Raw genomic sequence first — 21,367 nt, 5'->3', positions numbered from 1 at the left:
GAGTGATTTGTGTTCCCCCAATTTTTTTTCCTACTCCCTAGAAAGGAAATGCCTTGCTACAGACTGCAAACTAATGTTTCTAATTAAGACCAACTCTGTTAGATATGTTAAATACATAATTTGGTATGTGTTTGGACAAAGGATCAAAGCCCTGGACACAAGAGATTAAGCTTTTGTAGACATGAATCCAATAGGGAGACATGGGATGTTTTCCATCCTCAGTTCTTTATTGGAGGATATTTTAGGGGTACTGAGATGAGATGATTGAGAGGTACAGGGCTCTCTTTTTGTTAAGAAGGCCACCGTACAAAACTAGTATAGAAATGATGTTGAAATATTTCATTATTCCCTCCCTCCCTCCCTCCCTCCCTCCCTCCCTCCCTCCCTCCCTCCCCCTCTCTCCCTCCCTCCTTCCCTCCCTCCCTCCTTCCCTCCCTTCCTCCCTTCCTCCTTTCCTCCCTTCCTCCCTTCCTCCCTTCCTCCCTTCCTCCCTTCCTCCCTTCCTCCCTTCCTCCCTTCCTCCCTTCCTCCCTTCCTCCCTTCCTTCATGCCAATACCAGGGTTTTAACTCAGGATCTTGTGCCTCCTCAGGCTGCTGCTCAGCTGGGGCTCTACCACTTGAGCCACACTTGCAGCCTTGCTCATTGTTGGTTATTTTGTTTCACTCTTAGTTTGGTTTATTTCCCTTAGTGCAATGATCTTCTGTTTCATCCATTTTCCTGAAAGTAACAAGATTTTATTCTTCTTTATGGCTGAAAAATACTCCAGCATGTATATAAAAATGGAGTTAGATATTTATCCTTCTGTGGTGTCTAATGTTAAGATTTTTAACATTGTTGGTTATTTTGAAGATGGAGTCACAGACTTCTCTGCCTGGGCTGGCCTTAAACCACAGTCCTCTAGATCTCAGCTTCCTGAAGAACTGGGATTACAGGGAAGAACCACCAGCAACAGGCTTTTCCCATTTCTTTAAACAAGAGTATTTAGTCAGGCTACATTTCTTTGTTACATTACATTGTTAGTCAGGCTAACAATTCTGGAAAATCCCCAGTCTCACAGGTCAAAATGCTCCAGGTGAAATATCTCCATGGCAAATTTCGATTACAAAGAGTCCTGTTTTATTTTATTGTGTGTGGTTATCTTTTTTATTTTTTTATTATTTGCATCTGAGGTGTTCTAGGAGCCTGAGCAATGGTATTCACAGACATCTAATTGGAATTTTCTGTATTGCATTTTTCTTTTAAACACAGAATGAACAACATTGTCTTTGGGTATTAGATTAGACCCAGATATACTTTTCTTTATTTGCCTTGAAATTCTCAGCAGTTGTGGTAAAAAGAATTGGCACAGAAACATGTAAAAATTCTAGATGTGAGAATACTGTAGCATCATCAACAGAGGGCATGAACAACAGACAGATTTATAGATGTAGAAATAGATAGATAGATGTATTTAAGATATATATTGAAAATTCAGCAGCAGCTACAGTAATTGCTTTAGAAGGCAGATCAATAAAATTACTTTTTGGTGGGAGGATTATTTTAATACCAACATTGCTAGGAATTACTAACAACTACATGGTGATAATAAAAGCTGAGTTTTACTGTTTTTAAATTTTCCAGGGAGAACATACCCCTTGTTCTTGTTCTGGTGGTAGACTACTCCCATCCTTGGTACAACATTACAAAACAGACCACATACTTCTACCCCTTGAATTAGACTTAATCAAAACTACAAGGCTGAAAGAGAGCCAAAGGGAAGAAAGATAATTCTTGGGGAATGAAATAAAGGAAAGCAAAGTAAATTAAATACAGATACAGAGAACTGTGATGCACGTTCTTTGAAATTCAAATGAAAATTGGCTCAACTCTCAGCCCATGTGTGTCAGGAGCCTGCATCTTGGTCTTTCAGGAGATTCTGAAAGATAGGAGTGATGGTGGAGAGACTGATGTTTGTGTCCTTGTCACTTCTGGCTCTGAGATGCTTCTTAGGAATTAGTTTAATAATTCTTGAGCCCACCCACCCCACTAGTGTCATTTACATGTCTTGTGTGTATGTGAATGGAAGATAGGATAGATTTGGAAAGAGGCAGAATTGATAGGATATTTAAGGAGAGCAGAGCTTTTAAGTAGTTCATATCTAGGCTTAGCACAATGTACAATTCCTAGGGACATTGCTTATATTATATTCCAAGTGAAAGATTTCTCTTGGAGTTTGTGATTCATTCTGTGTCTCCATGGCTCCATACCGCATAGTCCAGTCGTTCACCAAAGTGTTCCTTCTTCCCTCTCTTTTTGTGCTGATATGGAGGCTTGAACTCAGAGCCTAGGTGCTATTGCCTAGCTTTTTCACCCAAGGCTGGCATTTTGACACTTGAGTCACAGCTTCATGTCTGGCTTTTTGGTGGTTAGTTGATGATAAGAGCCTCAACAGACCTTCCTACTTAGGCTGGCTTCAAACCACAACTCTTAGATCTCAGCCTTCTGAGTAGCTATGATTACAGGCATGAGTCACTGTGCCCACCTTCCATTCCCTTTTTACAGGTTGATTAGTCTGTTTTTGCTGGCTGAGAAAAGATAATGGAGCTGTGGCAGTCCTGCCAGTATTTCTTACCCAGTGGCTCTACCCCTGTAGCAGATACCTTCTACCTATCTTGTTTCTCCTACAAGTCTAAATGACCAAATGAGTGCAATTTTGCCTTCCTTCCCAGGGGCCAGTTGGCAATGACTGGAGATAGTTTCAGTGAGGGGTACTATCAGAATCTAGTGGATATAGGCTAGGGATGTTAACTAAACATCCTCTAATACACAGGACAATCTCCCAAATACATTGTGGTCTCACTCAAAATGTCAGAAGTGCTGGAAAATAGAAATACTGCTCAAAGAGGACTTCATCAGGCTTCTTTCTATTTTCCTCAATTATCTAGAAGAGTTTAACCTCCCCATCACCTCTACCAGGACATTCCTTCTCATGGCCAAGGATACAGCAAAAGGCTCTGCTAAGTTAGTCTATCACTTCAGATACTTCCAGGGTCTAGGTAGCAGTACAGATGAGTCTGGTGTAAGATGGAAAGTTGTGCTGGTCCATCTACTGTGGTGATAGTAAACAGTAAGGGAAAGATGGGTACTGTGGAAAATTGGAGCCTGCCTAGTCCATCTGTAAAGGCAGTGCTATGTAGAGATTCAATGTGTCATCTCTTAGCCTTACCCAGTTCATCTCTTTTGTGTTGGTTACTTATTTGTTGACTTGTAACATATATGCACTGATTTTGAGGGGATTACATATATATTGATTATACCCAGGGATTTCCCTGTGATCATTCTATACATTCATATGATATGCTTTGATTAAAGAAACACACCTCCTTCCACTTTGACAATAGATAATTATTCAGAAAAAAACACACCTCCCTATATTACTCTTTTATATCCCTTTGTTGTCAGTTGTGGGGCTTGAACTCACTGGGCCTCTTTGTGCTCAAGGTTAGCACGCTATCACTTGAGCCACAATGCTACTTCCTATTTTTGAGTGGTTAATTGGAGTTAAGAGTCTCATAGAGACTTTTCTGCCTGGGCTGGCTTTGAACCACCATCCTCAGATCTCAGCCTCCTGAATAGCTAGGATCACAGTCATGAGCCACTGGTGCCTGGCCCTCTTCTCCCATTTTAAATAGTGTTTTGGGGCTAGTCCTAGGGCTTGAACTCGGGGACAGATCATTCTCTCTAGCTTTTTCACTCAAAGCTGGTGCTCTACCACATCGGAGACTCATATTCTTTTCTGCCTGGGCTGACTTTTAACTGTGATCCTCAGATCTCAGCCTACTGAGTAGCTAGGATTCCAGGTGTGAGCCACCAGCACCTGGCTAGTCACCAGTGCCTGGCTCCTTTTAAACAATTTTAATGGGTTTTATTAGTATAAATGCACACATGCATATAAAGAACTTCAGTCATGTTCACTTTTGGATTCACCCTCTCTTTCCCCCCTCTGCTAATCTCACTATTCTTATCTCCAAACAGTTCCCTTATTTTACACTTGTATCATTCTTTGTTTTTTTTTTAACAGCAGAAGTATAGTTTATTGAATTATAAGGAAAAGATTACATAACACCATTACAGATCTTTTAAATACCTTTCATTAATTTAAATAAATGAATGCATTACAGGGGCTGGGAATATGGCCTAGTGGCAAGAGTGCTTGCCTCATATACATGAAGCCCTGGGTTCGATTCCCCGGCACCACATATATAGAAAACGGCCAGAAGTGGCGCTGTGGCTCAAGTGGCAGAGTGCTAGCCTTGAGCAAAGAGAAGCCAGGGACAGTGCTCAGGCCCTGAGTTCCCAGGACTGGCAAAAAAAAAAAAGAATGCATTACATATCTTTAAAAATTTATATATCAATTTATTAAACCATATGGATCCAAGGAAACTACCATACTACTTATTATTCTTTGTTTTTTCTATTTTTAAGATCGAGATGCTATACATGGACCAATTTTAAGTGTTCAGACCAATGAATTATTAAGATTAATTTGAAGAGTAGATGAAGGACTTAGACTAGCAAATATCAAGACTTACTATAAAGTTACAGTGGTTAAGATAGTATGGTATACATTCTTGCAAATGATAAGCAGATTAATGATACTGAATGGAGAGCCCAGAAATACATCCACACATAAACAACCTTTTGATTTATAATTTAAAAAGACAGCATAATTCAGCACCATTTCAATAAATAGTGCTAGAGCAATTGAATAGCAATTGAAAATGAACCTGGAATCCCTACCAAGCACAAAATTAATTCACTATGTATTAGAGATCTGATTATGAAAGGTAAAACAATAAAGCATCTAGAGGAAAGCATAGGATAATATCTTCATGAATTTCATAAAGAGTTTTTTTAAAAAACAAAAACAAAACAGGGCACAGAACACTAACCATAAAGGAAAAGACTGATATAAATCAGATTTCATTGAAGTTTAGAAAAACTTTTGTTTATAAGAGTTCATGACTAAGAGAATTTTGGCAAGCTACAGAACAGTAGAACTTATTTGCAATACATCTGTCAAAGGAAACTTGCTTATTTTTCTATGTTGGCAAGTACTTCTAATTTAAAACACCAAGAGGAAAGAAATCGCTGTGCAAGCCGACACTATCCAGACCAAACAAAACAGATATGCAAGTCAACGTCAGCCCCTGCCTTGCTAGCTTTTGACCTTACCTTGAGCAGCAGCACAGAAAAATGTACAGGCATTAATATTTCAGTACTTTCTTATTCTTTTCTTTTCTTTCTTTTTTTTTTTTTTTGGCCAGTCCTGGGCCTTGAACTCAGGGCCTGAGCACTGTCCCTGGCTTCTTTTTGCTCAAGGCTAGCACTCTGCCACAGCACCCCTTCTGACCGTTTTCCATATATGTGGTGCTGGGGAATCGAACCAAGAGCTTCATGTGTAGGAGGCAAGCACTCTTGCCACTAGGCCATATTCCCAGCCCCTCTTATTCCTTTCTTGACCAACATTTATGCGGGGGACAAATAATGTAGATATCTATTTCTCAATGATAAAAATTTTTCCTTAGATGGCAAAATAGCTAGTTATAATGACTTTAAGTTTTAAATTGGATTCCTTCCTTCCTTGGCTGATAGACACAATAATTAAATGTTTTAAAATATGACCCAATCAACTTTTTTAATTGGCCTCCACTATGTGTGGAGTCTGACTTGACTTGGCTCGGTAGAGAGCACAGCTTTTCCACTTTATTCTCTGTCCATAGAATTCGTCAGAATCCATGAATGATAATCTGGAGACCAAGAAAGTCAGCTTTCAGCTGTGGTGAGACAGAAGACATATGGAAAGAAACTAAGTCTTCAGTATGCTGAGCTCAGTAATGTCTGCTCTTTACTTTGTTTCCTTTTCAAATGGATTTTGTCTCCTTTTCTTCTCCGCTGCACTGTTCTTCCTTAATTGCCTTGTAGTCCAGTTGGAGGTTGGGGGGATGATTTCTGCTTGTCACTTCTTCTATCCCTATTCATTAAGGATGGTACTAGGCTAGCATAGCATAGTGGTTGAAAATATAAAGTCTGGAGTTAGACTGTCTAGATTAAAATTCTGGCTCATATACTTAGTATCTGGTAATCTTGGGATGAATTCCTTGCTTGTCTGTGTCTGACTTTCTCATCTATAAGTTGCCCATAATAGTGTAACACTTAGAAACTTCAGGCATTAGTTGGTCGACAAGGATCTCCATCAAAAAATAGTATTCCGGAGAGTCTTAGACATCACAGAACAATGCGTAGGGGGAGGAGAGTACTGAGGGAAGACGTGAGGATCTGGGTGGAGAAAGGGAATCTTTCTTTAGCATCCAAAGGCCTTTTTGCAAACAGAGGATTACCAATCCAACAATGGATCAATAGGCATTTATAAAAGTGTCCCCAGGTTATTTCAAGCTTGAGTAAAGTGGGCATAAGGCCTCAGTCCAGGAAGAATTAGCATGGGAGGGATGTTCATTCTTCAGCATGCCAAGTGATGGACTGTTGTGCTGTGTCACAGTATTAGTGCTGCGATGACTGTTCAGCAGGGACTTTGACTACCCAGTAGGTGTTGGAATGCCATAGGCAAGGTTGAGAAAATTGAGGAAAGTGTGAACAGGTTTCAGGAGAGGCTGGTGGGCTGGCACTAGGGACCTCATTAGATACCTTACATTATATGCAGCAGCGTTGTTAGCCATACGTGCTGGTCGATGTAATAATGTGAGATGTCTAATGAGGAGGACATAGACCTACTTGGAGGATAGCTGGCACAACATCTTTCTCAGATGAAGGTGAGTGACCAGACAGATATGGCATTAAGACAACATGGGTTGGGCTGGGGATATAGCCTAGTGGCAAGAGTGCCTGCCTCGGATACACGAGCCCTAGGTTCGATTCCCCAGCACCACATATACAGAAAATGGCCAGAAGCGGCGCTGTGGCTCAAGTGGCAGAGTGCTAGCCTTGAGCGGGAAGAAGCCAGGAACAGTGCTCAGGCCCTGAGTCCAAGGCCCAGGACTGGCAAAAAAAAAAAAAGACAACATGGGTTGTCAAGCGCAGGTGTCACAGGAGGACACAGAGGAAGAAGAAGGAATCGAAGATGAATCCACTACTTTAGCATACCCCCCAGCCATTGAGCTCCACAAAACAGGTGTGCTCAACACCTGAAATACCAATCACAACCCTACATAGAGTCTTGTGGATGTGTTTGTCTGGGCTGGCTTTGCACAGCAATCCTCCAATCTTAGCAACATGAGTAGCTAAGATTATAGGCATAAGCCAACACGGTGCCCAGCAACGCCTAATGCTTTTCAATATTCTGTTTTCATTCATGTATGTAAGGTACTTCAATCATATTCATGCCCCGTCACCTTCTCATTTTGCCCCTCCTCCTCTGACTGTTTCAGTCTAGATTCTACCTATGAATGAAAATGTGGGATATTTGTTTTTCTTTGACTTATTTACTAAACAAATTGATCTCCAGTCCCATCCATTTTTTCTACAAATGCATAATTACTTGCTTCTATATGGTTGAGTAATACTACATTCTTTACATGGACCCCATTTTCTTTCTCCATTCATAGGTCTATGGGCACTTAGTCTGGCTCTTGTGAATAGTGCTGCTATAAATATGGGTGTGTGGGTGGCTCTGCTGTTTGATAACCAACACTCCTTTGGATATATGCCCAGTAACTGTATAGCAGGATCATTCAGTAGTTCTATTTGTAATTTTTTGTGAGCCTTCCATACTGATTTCCATAGTAGCTGAACTAGTTTGTATTTCCACCCACAATGTACAATGGTTCTTTTTCTTCTGCATCTAGGACAAAATATGTTGTTGTTTGCTTTCTTGATGTTTGCCATTCTGACTGGCCTGAGATGAAATCTCAACATTGTTCTAATTTGTTTTTTTCTTTAGGCTAAGACTCTAAAAAAAACAGGCACAAAACCAGACATATAGACCAATGGAGCTGAAGAGAGGACCTAGAAATAAGCCCATACAGCTTCAGCTATCTGATTTATCACAAAGGTGCCAAAAACATATGCGGAGAAAAGACAGTGTCTTCACACCAAATGGTATTGAAAAAATGGATATTCACATGTAGAAGGTTGAAACAAGATTCCTGTCTCTTACTCTGTGAAAAATTATCAAAATGGATCCAAAATATTAACCTAAGTGGCTGGGGATATGGCCTAGTGGTAGAGTGGTTCTCTCACACACATGAAACCCTGAGTTCGATTCCTTAGCACCACATATATAGAACAAAGCCGGAAATGGCGCTGTGGCTCAAGTGGTAGAGTGCTAACCTGGAGCAAAAAGAATCCAGGGACAGTGCTCATGCCCTGAGTTCAAGCCCCAGGACAGACAAAACAAAACAAAACAAAAATAAAGTATTAACCTAAGACCTAATACTTTGGAAAACTTTTAGATAAAGGCATAAGTGACCTATTAGGTATGTATAGGCATAGGACTACCATAGCTCAGAAAATATGAGCAAGAATTGACACATGGCCCTACATCAAGTAAATAGCTTCTGTACAAGCTGACCACTGGAACTCACTCCTGTAATCCTAAATACTAGGAGGTTGAGAGCTGAGGTTCAAGAATCAAGTGGTTTTTCCCCTGTGCCTCCCTGCCTGCCTTCTTCCCTGGGGACTTGCTGACCACCAGTGGGAGTTTGGGGGAGAGTTGGGAGTTGTAGGTTGCTGGTGCAGGGGTGGAGTTGTGCCCCGGGAGTCTTTTGCAGAGGATGTAGGAAGAGTTTGAGTCTTTTTCCTCTACCTGATTCATGTAACTGCAATCACTCTGTATATCAATGATACAAATACAATAATAAAAAAGAAGCAAGTGGTAGAGCACCAGCTGTGAGTTGAAAATGCTGAGGATTTGAGTTCAAGCCCTAGTACTGGCAAACAAACAAACAAACAAACATCAAACCAAAAAACAGGTTTCTGCACAGCGAAGGGTTCATTAACAAGAGTGATGAGATAACGTATAGAATGACAGACAATATCTGAGTGTTTATTCATCTGATAAGGCATTAATAACCAGAATGGGTAAAGGGCCAGGAAAATAAGAACACTATAAGAACAAATAATCCAGTTACTAAATGGTTACATGAATTAGACAGTTATCCAAGTAGAAAAGAAGCACTGGAAGAAATGTTCACCGTTCTTAGCCATAAAGAAAATATAAATCCAAGAGACAATGAGATTTCATCTCACCCCAATCAGAATGGCTGTCATCAAGATTGCAGATAAAAACAAATGTTGGTAAAGATGTGGGGCGAGCGGAGAGGAAGCCCCATATACTGTTGTTGGGAATGTAACTGAATGAAGCCACTCTGGAACTCACCATGGAGGTTCCTTCAAAACTAAAAGTCAGAGACAGTGGCTCACATCAGTAAACCTACTATTTAGGAGGCTGAGATTGGGAGGATCACAGTTTAAAACCAAGCAAGGTAAAATGTTCATAATACCCCATCTGAACCAATAAAAGCTGGGTGCAGTGCTGTATACCAGGCATCTCAGTTATGTAGGAGAATTGGGGTACAACCAGCCTAAACAAAAACCAAAACTCTACTTGAAAACTAAGTAAAACAAAAAGGCTGGAGGCCTCCTCAGGTGGTAGAGTGCCTGCCTTCAAGTACGAGACAGAACTGCTGTAAGCTTCGGCTGTATCACTTGGGGGCACGTATTTGAAGTTACGTAAATGAGCACACAATAGAGATGTATGCACATCCGTGTTTCGAGTGGCACCATTCACCATAGCCAAGTTCAAGTCAGCCTGGATTGCCCATCAAGTGATGAATAACCCCCCCCCCAAAAAAAAGTGGCAATTCACCATAAGGAATAATGAACTTACACTGTTTTCAGGAAAACAGATGTGGCAATAACTATATTATAGGAAATACACCATACTGAGAAAGACAAATGAAGGGTTCTCCCATAGTTGGACTCTAAGCATCAAAATATTGAATGCGGGCCGGGAATATGGCCTAGTGGCAAGAGTGCTTGCCTCGTATATGTGAGGCCCTGGGTTCGATTCCTCAGCACCACATTTACAGAAAATGGCCAGAAGTGGCGCTGTGGCTCAGGTGGCAGAGTGCTAGCCTTGAAGCAAAAGAAGCCAGGGACAGTGCTCAGGCCCTGAGTTCACGGCCTAGGACTGGCCAAAAAAAAAAAAAAAAAAAAAGAATGCTATGAGTGCAAAACAGGGATGGTTTGCTGATGGGACTAAATGGGAGGGGGGATGTGGAGAAAGTGTGAAAGTATTTACATCCATGTATCAGACTAGAATAATGAAACTCATTAAAATGGTAAGAAAATGGGTCAGAAAGTAGATAACAACTAGTAATATGAATTTGATCAGAGTATAAGTATTATGGAAAAATTAAATTAATTGTACGATTACTATGTATAAACAAAGGTTTCAGCTAAGTTCTTAGTAAATGGGAATGGCTTACCCAGGCCTTGCTGTGTTGTGGGGGTGAATCTCTTGTCACGCTGGTAGGGCCTACTCCTTTCAAGACTGAGACATATGGATTTCATATTAGCTCTGGATACTTGTGAAACACAGATTTATTTTCCTAGGCCATATTCATACATGAATACAAATTGGCCTAACATGATTTCTAAAAGAAAAAAAATCAAAAATCCATTGCTCATGTTTTCCAAAAATATTATTCAAGATTTTGGTACATTTATCTAATAACTGCCATCATTTTCGAATTAAAAATCATTGACTGAAGTAGAATTCACATAACATGAAATTAATTAACTACATTGTTAAGACATAAAAAAAGTGAGAAACATGTTTTTGGAAAGCAAAGTAAGAATGATCAGTGTAATGGTGGCAAAAAACAGAGCAGAATTGAGTCTTTCAATTATGGAGAAATTAGAACTTATAAAAGACAAACATGGCTATGTAGTTGAGATTGCTAAGCAATAGATTGAAGGAACAGTTTGGTTCTTTATAGTAACATGTGGGAGGCAAGATAATTGAGGGAAGAATCATTACACAAAATGATGCTTGGTAATTTGGCAAATTTTCAGTCTATGCAGATCACAAAGGTCCAAGTGTTCAGTCATGTACAGGCTCTGATGAGATTCAAGGTGTGATGCACAGGTCATTGCAATCAAGTCAGGGACCTTCTAGAAAGCATCATGGCATCACTCCAAACATCTTAGCAGAAGCCAAACACAAGAAAAGATTGTTTTCAAAATACTTGTGGTAGCTTGGTGTCAATGGCTCACGCCTATAATCCAAGCTACTCAGGAGGCTGAGATCTGAGGACTGTAGTTCGAAGCCAGCTCAGGCAGAAAAGTCTGTGAGACTCTTAGCTCCAAATAACTACCCCAGAAAGCTACAACTGGAGCTGTGGATCAAGTGGTAAAATGCTAGCCTTCAGGGGAAAAAGGCTGAGGGAGCAGCACCCAGGCTGTGAATTTGAGCCCCAGGACCAGACACAAAAAAGAACTATTCTAGCCTGAGAATTCATGGCTTTTATGAAAAACACCCTTTAGAAAAGAAAATGTTCATAGAAGTACAATTGATGTTTTGGGTAGGTTTCTAGAGGAGATTCTATTCTATACATTAGTCCTGCAGAGCAATGATTTCCTCCCCAGTTAATGAGCCTTTTTTTTAGAAGTTGCAGAGAGCAGCTGTAACAACACAGTAAGGAAAAGGAGCATCAGACAGCCTAGGCTGTGGGCAGGAGGGGATAGGAGGTCCCCCAATGGGGAATCATGAGGATGAAGAGCTGGCACCTGGGCCTCAGATGCCCACAAAGAGAAAGACTACGAGGTCTGAGGTCAGTAAGCCTGGGCACCACTTCTAGGCTGTGACTCTGTGAAGTTAACTTCTCTTTGGCTTCCTATCATAGTGTGGATAAGAGAAAACCCATCTGGAGGAACTGGAGTCCCAATTAAATGATATGATTTACATGGATGCATTTTGTCAGCTGTAGTCCATCATGGAAGTCATAGTTGGTGGAGGGTAAATGGTACAAGCTAGGCTTTTCTCACTGTAGCTTCTAGATGGCTTTGGGCTTGCTTGTTCCAAGGACTGGGATTCAGCTGGTTCTGTATACCCATGGACCCTTGAGTCCAGTACATGTGCATGTGGTCTTGAGACTGGGCATGCGTGCTAGCCTTGTGTGGCTATCCTTGTCCAAATGCCATCTTTTGTAGACAGGGTATAAACAGATACCCCTGAAGGCCAGTGTGTGGCCACTGGGGAACAGGATGTGATCAGGTGTTGCTGCTGGGAAACACGATATAGAGGTTTGTACTTACGGACACAATGTGAACCTGTGAACAGAACAAAACTGGTTGCTGCTGTGAAGAGTCTGTGAGTCCACGCTGGGATGCACAAGGGCGCAGTGTGCTGTTATGTTATGGACAGCTGCCATAGTTACTGCTACTGATGGATCTCTGGAGAAAGCTTTGAATAAACATGACCTCCACCCTCACTTTGGCATCTTTCTGTGGCCTGCCCGAATCAAAGAACCTGAAAAGAGACGACTCACCTGCAGCACAGTTGGGGTTAATTATGTGCCATGCACGTTAAACCAACATTGATTGAGCTTTTACAGAAAATGTCTTGGAGAATGCAAGAGACCCTGCCTTGCTTCCTGTTTAAACAGTAGCCGTGAGTGTCAATGGGGGACACCCCCCCCCCCCACCGCCACAGCTCAAGGATGTCTAAGATCTTTTTGCCTCCTTCGTGGTGCCAGCATGCAGCAGAAAGTGCTGAGTTTTCTAACCTCCTTTCCACTTCCATCAAGGTACTTCTGGGAGATGGGGTTGGGGAAGCTATGCTAAAACTGTGTTCAGAGATTTGTGGCATTATTTCCAAGATAAAAGTGTGTGTGTGTGTGTGTGTGTGTGTGTGTGTGTGTGTGTGTGTGTGAGAGAGAGAGAGAGAGAGAGAGAGAGAGAGAGATAGGGATGCAAAGAGGTTTCCAATAATAACACCTTGGGAAACATTAGAAGTAATTGAAATGAGACTGGGACTCATCAGAGAGATCCGTTCTGCTGAAGGTCAAGTTCCAGTAGTAGAGGCTCAAGTGCCGGTGGACTTCAGGGCAGATGTGGACAGAGCATAGCCGTGTTCTCTCTTGGTCTAGTCTCCACTTATGGGAGGTCTGGAACGATTAGGTGCTCTGAGTGGTTCAGTTCCCAGGGATTGACTTTCATGACAGCAGGAATGTGCTTGTATGCCCTGTGCTCCTAAGTAAAAAAGGCTGAAAATGGTGACGGGAGGGAGTACCTGGAATCATTCAGAGAAATTCACAGAAGCTCAGCAGCCTGCAAGAAACAAATATAATTAAAAGAGGAAAAGAATCACACGAGGCAAAAACATTCCACCCTGAAGACTTTTTTTTTTTTTTTTTTTGCCAGTCCTGGGGCTTGGACTCAGGGCCTGAGCACTGTCCCTGGCTTCTCTTTGCTCAAGGCTAGCACTCTGCCACTTGAGCCACAGCGCCCCTTCTGGCTGTTTTGTATATATGTGGTGCTGGGGAATCGAACGCAGGGCTTCATGTTTACAAGGCAAGCACTCTTGCCACTAGGCCATATTCCCAGCCCCCCTGAAGACTTCTTGCTGAGACTTAATCACCTCACAAAATGAAAAGAGCTGAGGTGTAGCTCTGTAGTCAGGCAGGTGCTTAGAATGTGCAAGACTCTAGGTTTAATCCCTAGCACCAAAAGAAACAAAAGTCCCGAAGAAGAATGATTCATAGTGGATTTAATTAAATGGCTTGGAAACCTATCTTGAACCCAGGTACCTTCTACTTTTTTGCTCTGCCATCTTAGAAGGTTTGTTGATATTTCTCAGACTTGATCAGAAGGTGGTTATATAACAATGCCATCGAAAAGTAGGAAAAGCTGTTTTCTGTTTTCTGTGTCAATTTTAAAAGAATTTTTGTTAAGTGTCTATTAGTTGCTCAAGAGGATAGTCATTGTGACATTTCCCTGTATGCATATTCCGGACATGTTCTCATAGTGACAGCAGAGTGCAAGAATGGGCCAGTGCATTCATGCAAGTTCCTTGTTTCAAGTATCAGTTGGTGTTATCTTCTCTTATTTCCTGTTTTCCCATAGCAAACCACATGACTGAGCCTAGAGGCAGCAGAAAGTTTCTGCAGTCACATGGCAAAGGGGTTGTGGATACAGGGAGACATAAACAATTGGGTCAATTTTTATAATCTGTCACACCAACACTCTCTTCCCAGAGAAGTAATCATATCAGCTTCTACTATTTCAAAAGCATTTCATTTCTACGATCAAAATTTCTCACGGTTTTTAATCGTCATATTTGTTTGACCCAAATCATTCATTGTCAAGCTATTTTGTTCAAATCTTGGGCTCAGTGTCCCCCCTCATTAGGGTTGGTAATTACGTTGTGGAGCTGCAGCTTTATGCATAGAGCTTTCCATTCTCCACCTTTTTCAGATATCTTATGAAACAAGGGACATCAAAACCAAAAACACCAGGAGTAAAAATTTCCTGAACAGTGACAAATAGACATATACTATTAGACTAAGAATAAACTGAGTCATGATGTAGTTATCCAGCCAACCTACTCATAATTTGTGTATGTCTATATATGCACATATACATATATGTATGTATAAATTTTTATTGTTATTGCAAAGGTGTTGTACAGAGGGGTTACAGTTACATAAGTCAGGTAATGAGTACATTTCTTTTTGGACGATGTCATCACTTCCCTCACTCTCTCCCACAAGTTGTATAGTTTATTTTCCACAGCGTCTAGTGCATACCATTGCTGTATTTGTTCACCTTTGTCCCTCCATTTCTGTGCCCCCCACCGTCCCAAAGACAGATAAATGAACAAATAAGACACAAAGAACATAGAGTAACAAAGCAAAAAAAGAACTCTCTTGTTCCATTTCCTGGAGTTCATTTCAATAAGTATTATCTTATATGATCAGTTATACATAGACATCACACCTTGGTGTTGCTCTCCAAAGAGTACACTGGTATATACTATTGCTTATTTTAAATTCTATGGGTTGTACAGACAATAATTTTAAAGAAGGTGATAAGACTAGAAAGCAAAATAAGTTCTCTCAATTCTAGTTCGTTTGGAGGCTTATCTCAAGTGGTAGAGTGCCAGCTAAGCAAGTAAACTAAGCAAGTTCAAGGCTCTGAGTTCAATCCCTAGTACTGCCAAAAAGAAAAAGAAAACTAACACATCTTTGATGTGTATAAAGCCCTCCTCTTTGAAGAAGCTATATAAATAATAGATGTCTGAAAACTGAGGACAAAGGCATCAAACACGAAACTGCCAAGGCTTCAACTTTCACACATGTATATTTATTTAAGACCACAGCACACATCCTTCCCTATATCCAAAGGAATTAGTTTCTTTTTCTATATTTGAAAAAAAAATTCTATGCTTCCTTGAATCTTTAGCTTTCCAGTGATCAGTAAAGAATCACCAAGCATGGTTAATATCAGAAAATTAAAGTTGACCTCCCAAAGACTAAAAATGTAAGCTAGTAATCAACAAAGTACTAACACATTTTAAGACACCTATAAAATATTCAAAGTATCATCATACCTGTTCTTCCAGTTATCTTTCTCACAGTCTATAGTTTTCAGGTTCAAGAAAATTTTGATCAGAAAAATACTAAGGCAGAAGACATTGTTCCCTACATATAAAGTCATAATTTTTTTTAAAGTGTCATCTCCAACTTCTCTGAAATACCTAACTCTCCTTGACAATTTGAATTTCTGTTAAAGCCTTTTGTATTGTAAAGGGAAGAATTGGTCATTTTTCTTTTGGAAAAACAACTTTTAAAAATCTTGAGTTCCCACTGTCTGTGGGAATGATTCGCTGAGTGCTTCCTTAAAATAGAGTCTGGTTTGAGTATGCCTAACCTAATACAAGTTTTGTTTCATACTAAATATTCATTCCATAACTGATGAGGAAATCCAGCGGTACCTTAACTAGTAGCAGTGACACAAAATTAAGTGGTAGATTTGAGGTCCAGTTCTTGGAATAGGCAGGCTATCTGGGTGTGATGAAAATCACATGTGTTGTATGTGTCAGCGCAACAATGCTACATACCAAAGCAACCTCAAAATCAATGACTTAAATAGTTACACACTTTTCATATCTGCAGGCTGGCCGGCATTTGGATGATAGAGACTGAGGTTAGCTAAACAATAAGATCTGCTTCCAGCATTTCATTTTCTTCTTGGGTCAATAGAACTAGCTGGCCATGTTCTCATATCAATGACAGAAACACAATGGAGATGAGTGGAAAAACTGATTTTTTTAAGGTCTAAATTTAAAATAGATACACTGCCCCCCCCCATTACATGTATCCCAATAAAGTCCTATGTCTAAGAAACTTAATCAGTGGGTCGGGTAGATACACTTCACCTTGATAAAAGACTCACAATGCTACTAGAACAAAGGGCATGGATAGAGAGGTGGTTAGTTGAAAGCCAAAATTCAATACCTACTGAGAAGGCAATAGCTCTATGTGCTTCTGCATCTTTAGCTACTCCATGTTATTCCTGCCTGCAATTGAGTGTAAACTGCCTGGAGGGGGAGGGTAATGCCATTGAAAATGTCAGACTTCTGAAAAGCCTCTTCCACACAAGAAGCCAGGATACTCACGATTATGGGTCAAAGAAGCTTTTTTTTTTCTCCCCAGAACTCTGGAAATGAACTAAAAGCAATGAAAAGCTCTCAGCAACTTGGAGAGCAGTTATGAAAAAAATGACTGAATCTCAGAGATCATTTTTGCCCTTTTGACTTGCCTTAATCCCATACTCCTTTCCCCACGTCAGTCCTAGCCTTGCAAACAGCCTGCAGTTACAGCCATGGCGGGTCAGAGTAGAATGCGCACTTTTCCCAAATCCCATTCTCAGAGAGCTGTCATTATTTGACCTATTTTACAGTTCCTTAGAAAACCCTACTCACCAAGCTTGTCTTTATTTGACCTGACTCAGAACTCATCCAGTGTGAAAAGCCTTCTCCTCACGGTCATTTGTCAAAACCAATCAGCAGCAATTGTTTAATATCAGGGCTGCCTAAGGCAGTGGTGGGATTTGGAGACAAATAACAAGCTAAGTAAAAAAAAAGTACATGGGAAAACTAAGGAAGGAGATGTTCACAGGGGCCTTCAAAAGCTCTAGCATATTCCTGGCAATCTAGAAGGCTACCCATATGTACAGGCCTGACTTTGCCCAGGGCTGCATATATGACTAAAAAAAAAAACTGGCAATGGCCTAAGCTCTGACTGTGGATGACCTTAAGTTTCTGCAGAAGCAACAAAAAGGCCAACACAGATATATATACCAGTTCTGTAAATCAACCAGTGGCTTGTAACAATTCAAGAAAAATGACGGAATGTATATGGTGGGGGGAATTGGGAAGGAGGGAAGATGGGAGACAAATGAGGGCGGAGGTAGCAAGTTGGATAAGAAATGTACTCACTACCTTACATATGTAACGGTAACCCCTCTGTACATCACCCTGACAATAAAATTAAATTTAAAAAACTAAAGAAAAATGACTGAGTATATATAAAAACAGTGTGTAAAAATGATAGGACTAGAAAAACAATATTTTGTTAAAACAAAAGGAACAAAAAATGAGAGACATTAAACACAAAACTGGTAGGGATGGTCATTAGCAATTATATGAAACAAGTAAAACACTAAATGTATTAATAAACTGTGCAATTAAGGCAGAGTGAACTGAAAACCAACAATATGCTGTCTATAACAGACACATCTTTGACTTAAAAACACACTAGGTTGAAAAAATAGGAAAATAATGTATCATGTAAACATTAACCAAAAAGAACCAGAATGCTGGGTGTGGTGGCTCATACCTGTAGTCCTAGCTAATGTGAGGTAGAGATCAGGAGGATCATGGTTTGAGGCCAGACAAAGCAAGAAATTTTGTGAGACTCCATCTCAACTAATAAAAACTTGGGCATGGGGGCATTCATCTGTAATCCCAGATACTTGGAAAGCATAAATAAGAGTATCACTTATGCCCAAGTCGTGAGAAGACCACCAAGAAGACCACCGAGAGCCAGACGTTCCGAAATGCAAAAGCAAGGCAAGGCTTTATCCAAGTGAGCTGCAACTCGGGCCTCGTCCTACCCACCGACACAGCGGAGGTTAGGAGGGAGCCCCCAGCTGCGATTGCACAGAGCCTATAAAGGCAAAAAAAAAAAAAAAGTTACAGCAATCAGGTGTTCAAGCCAGGAAGATTAGGACACAGGTACAAATCTGATTGGCTCAGGGCTCGAGGCATTCCGGGGAGGTTAGAGTTAAGCATTCCCAGGCGGTTAGAGTTAAGCAGGGAGTTTCCTGACTAGCTGGGCCTTAATAAGATTGTCCTGCTAGCCAGGATAATTGGTGGCCTGGGTTTGCTCACAGGGCCTGCTTATCTCAGGTTCGCGTGGTAAAGTGGGGCCTGACTTCAAAATGGCTTTAGTCTGGCTCTTCATTTTCCCCCTTTTCTCTTTGGTACCTTGGGAGCCAATCATGGCTCCCTTCTGTCCATTTCAATGGCTTGCATGTCTAGGGGATGATATAGAGGTAAGGCATGGGCCAATAGGGCCCAAAGTAGTAACCAAAGGGCCTGTCACCATTTCTCACAAGTACAGTCTCTGTACCTCTTGTTTTGCAGGCCTCTAGTTTATCCTGCTTCATCTTCCCAAAAACAACTCTGGTCCCTTGGTTTTAAGGGGGGCTGATGGGTGAAGATCATCCATCTTCTGTAACGTCTTCAGGCTGACTCAGGGGCGTTGATCTTACCTAGCCAGGAACCTATAACCTTAGTCTACTTTACCAAGGGACTGCAGGATTACTGCAAACTGGACAGGACTCCTGCTCACACCACTCTGGAAGTCACTTATTCAGGTTCGGGTCCAAGTGATCTGGCACATTCCAGTTGCCTGCGGCCAGATCACATAAGTCTACTACTAAGTCTGACCACCAGGATCCTAAGGGGGCTTCCTTAGTTGCTAAAATAAGGGGGCCACCCCACTTTGGAGTGAGCTGCCAAAATAATTGGAAAGGCTGTTGAGAGTTAGCGTCAACATTAGCCAGGGTAGCAAGGAAAGAAGGCAAAAAGAAAATTATAACAATATTCAGTCTAATGTTCTTTTCTTGAGGCAAAGGCAAAGCGGCTGAGTCGGGAGCTTGGAGACCTCCCATGTTCCACCACGGTAGCCGTCGTCCAGGGCAAAGGGGTCAGCTGGCCTGGCGTGGGAGCAATGGACCCAAGTGGCGATGCCGTCTAGGGTCCCTTCCACCGTGGTTCTAAGGATTTGGGGTTATGCCTCCAGATGAACACCCAGTCCCCTGGTCTGAATAAATGGGGGTTAGGGACAGAAGCAGAATCATATAATGCCTTAAGTTGGGGCCACATATTCTTGTGCACGAGCTGCAAATAATCAAGTTTACACAAAAAATTCAGCATCATACAAATCAGCAAGCAATTCAGTCTGAAGGCTAGGGATAATGGGGGGGGGGGGTACGCGTACACTATTTCAAAAGGAGTAAAGCCAAGCTGATAGGGAGAATTTCTTCCTCTAAGCAGAGCAAAAGGAAGGAGTGACACCCAGTCTGCGCCATTCTCTAAGGCCAGTTTAGTTAAGGTTTCTTTTAGAGTCCGATTCATTCTCTCTGCCTGTCCTGAACTCTGGGGTCTATAAGCACAATGCAATTTCCAATCCGTCCCCAGTGCTGCAGCTATTCCCTGACTTACCTTTGAGACGAAGGCTGGTCCGTTGTCTGACCCAATGGTGGATGGGAAGCCATACCTGGGTAGGATTTCTTCCAGCATCTTCTTAGCCACTACATTCGCAGTCTCATGCTTTGTTGGATAGGCTTCCACCCATCCTGAAAAGGTGACTACAAAAACTAGCAAATATTTGTATCCAAATTTTCCAGGTTTAATTTCTGTGAAATCTACTTCCCAATACACGCCTGGCCTATCCCCACGGAGGCGAGCTCCTTAGTAACTGGCTGATTGGGGGCATTGGTGAGCTGACAGGCCTTGCAATTTTTAACAATATCTTCAATGAGTTGATCTCCTTGTCTAATTTTCACTTTGGAGTGTTGGAGCAAGTCCTGCATTCTTCGGGTTCCCATGTGAGAAGCTCGGTGGATTCTCTTAAAGATCCCCTTACCCAGCCCTTGTGGCAGGATAAGTTTCCCTTCACAAGTTTTCCACCAGTCATTGTTTCCTTCTCTGTCCGGGGTTTTGTGGGCCATGGGAATTTTCTTTATCCACTCCAAGTCTTCTTGGGAATACTGGGGTACAGGAGGCAAAGCTCGTGGCCCTGGGTCTACTAGAGTCAATACTTCTGCTCTGGGCTGAAGGGCTGCTTCCTTAGCTGCCTGGTCGGCCAGATTATTCCCTCTAGTCACCGAATCAACTCCCTTTTGATGACCCGGACAGTGCATAATGGCAATAGGGCCCGGATGAGGCTTAAAATCTCCTGCTTGTTTCTAATGGCCTTTCCTTCGGCTGTCAGTAGCCCCCTCTCTTGGTAGATGGCTCCATGGACATGCACGGTGGCAAAAGCATACTGGCTGTCCGTATAGATATTTAGTCTCTTTCTTTTTCCCATCTGTAAGGCTTTTGTTAGTGCCACTAGTTCTGCTCTTTGTGCAGAAGTCCCTGAGGGAGTGCCTCCGCCCACACTATCTCAGTGTCCGTAGTAACCACCGCACCCGCATAACCTTTTTCCATCCCGAATGAAGCTGCTGCCATCGGTGAACCAGGTGTGCTCGGCATGTGATAGCGGCGAATCCAGCAAGTCTGGCCGGAGGCTATGTGTTTGGGCCAGGATCTGCTCACAATCATGCAGGGGCGCTTCCAGATCTGGATCCGGCAGCAGAGTTGCTGGGTTTAATGCTGTTGGTACACAGAAGCTGATACGTGCGGGGTTAAGTAACAAGGTCTGGTAATGGACCATGCGGGCATTGCTCACCCACCGCTCGGGCGGTTGTTTCAGCACCCCCTCTAGAGCGTGTGGAGTGGCCACAGTCAGGTTCTGTCCCAGAGTCAACTTATCTGCATCTTTTACCAAGAGGGCTACTGCAGCTATTATTAAGCATGGAGGCCACCCAGCAGCGACAGGATCCAATTTCTTTGACATGTAGGCGACTGGTCGCTTCCAAGGTCCAATAGGCTGGGTGAGCACCCCTTTTGCTATTCCTTTATTTTCAGCCACGAATAATATGAATGGTTTATTCATGTCAGGTAGGCCTAAGGCTGGGGCTTCCAGAAGGCTTTTTATTATTATTATTTATTTATTTTATTATTATTATTT

This window comes from Perognathus longimembris, chromosome 28 (genome assembly GCF_023159225.1).
Source record: "Perognathus longimembris pacificus isolate PPM17 chromosome 28, ASM2315922v1, whole genome shotgun sequence".
Lineage (NCBI taxonomy): Eukaryota > Metazoa > Chordata > Mammalia > Rodentia > Heteromyidae > Perognathus > Perognathus longimembris.
Note: the sequence above shows the minus strand (reverse complement) of the source record.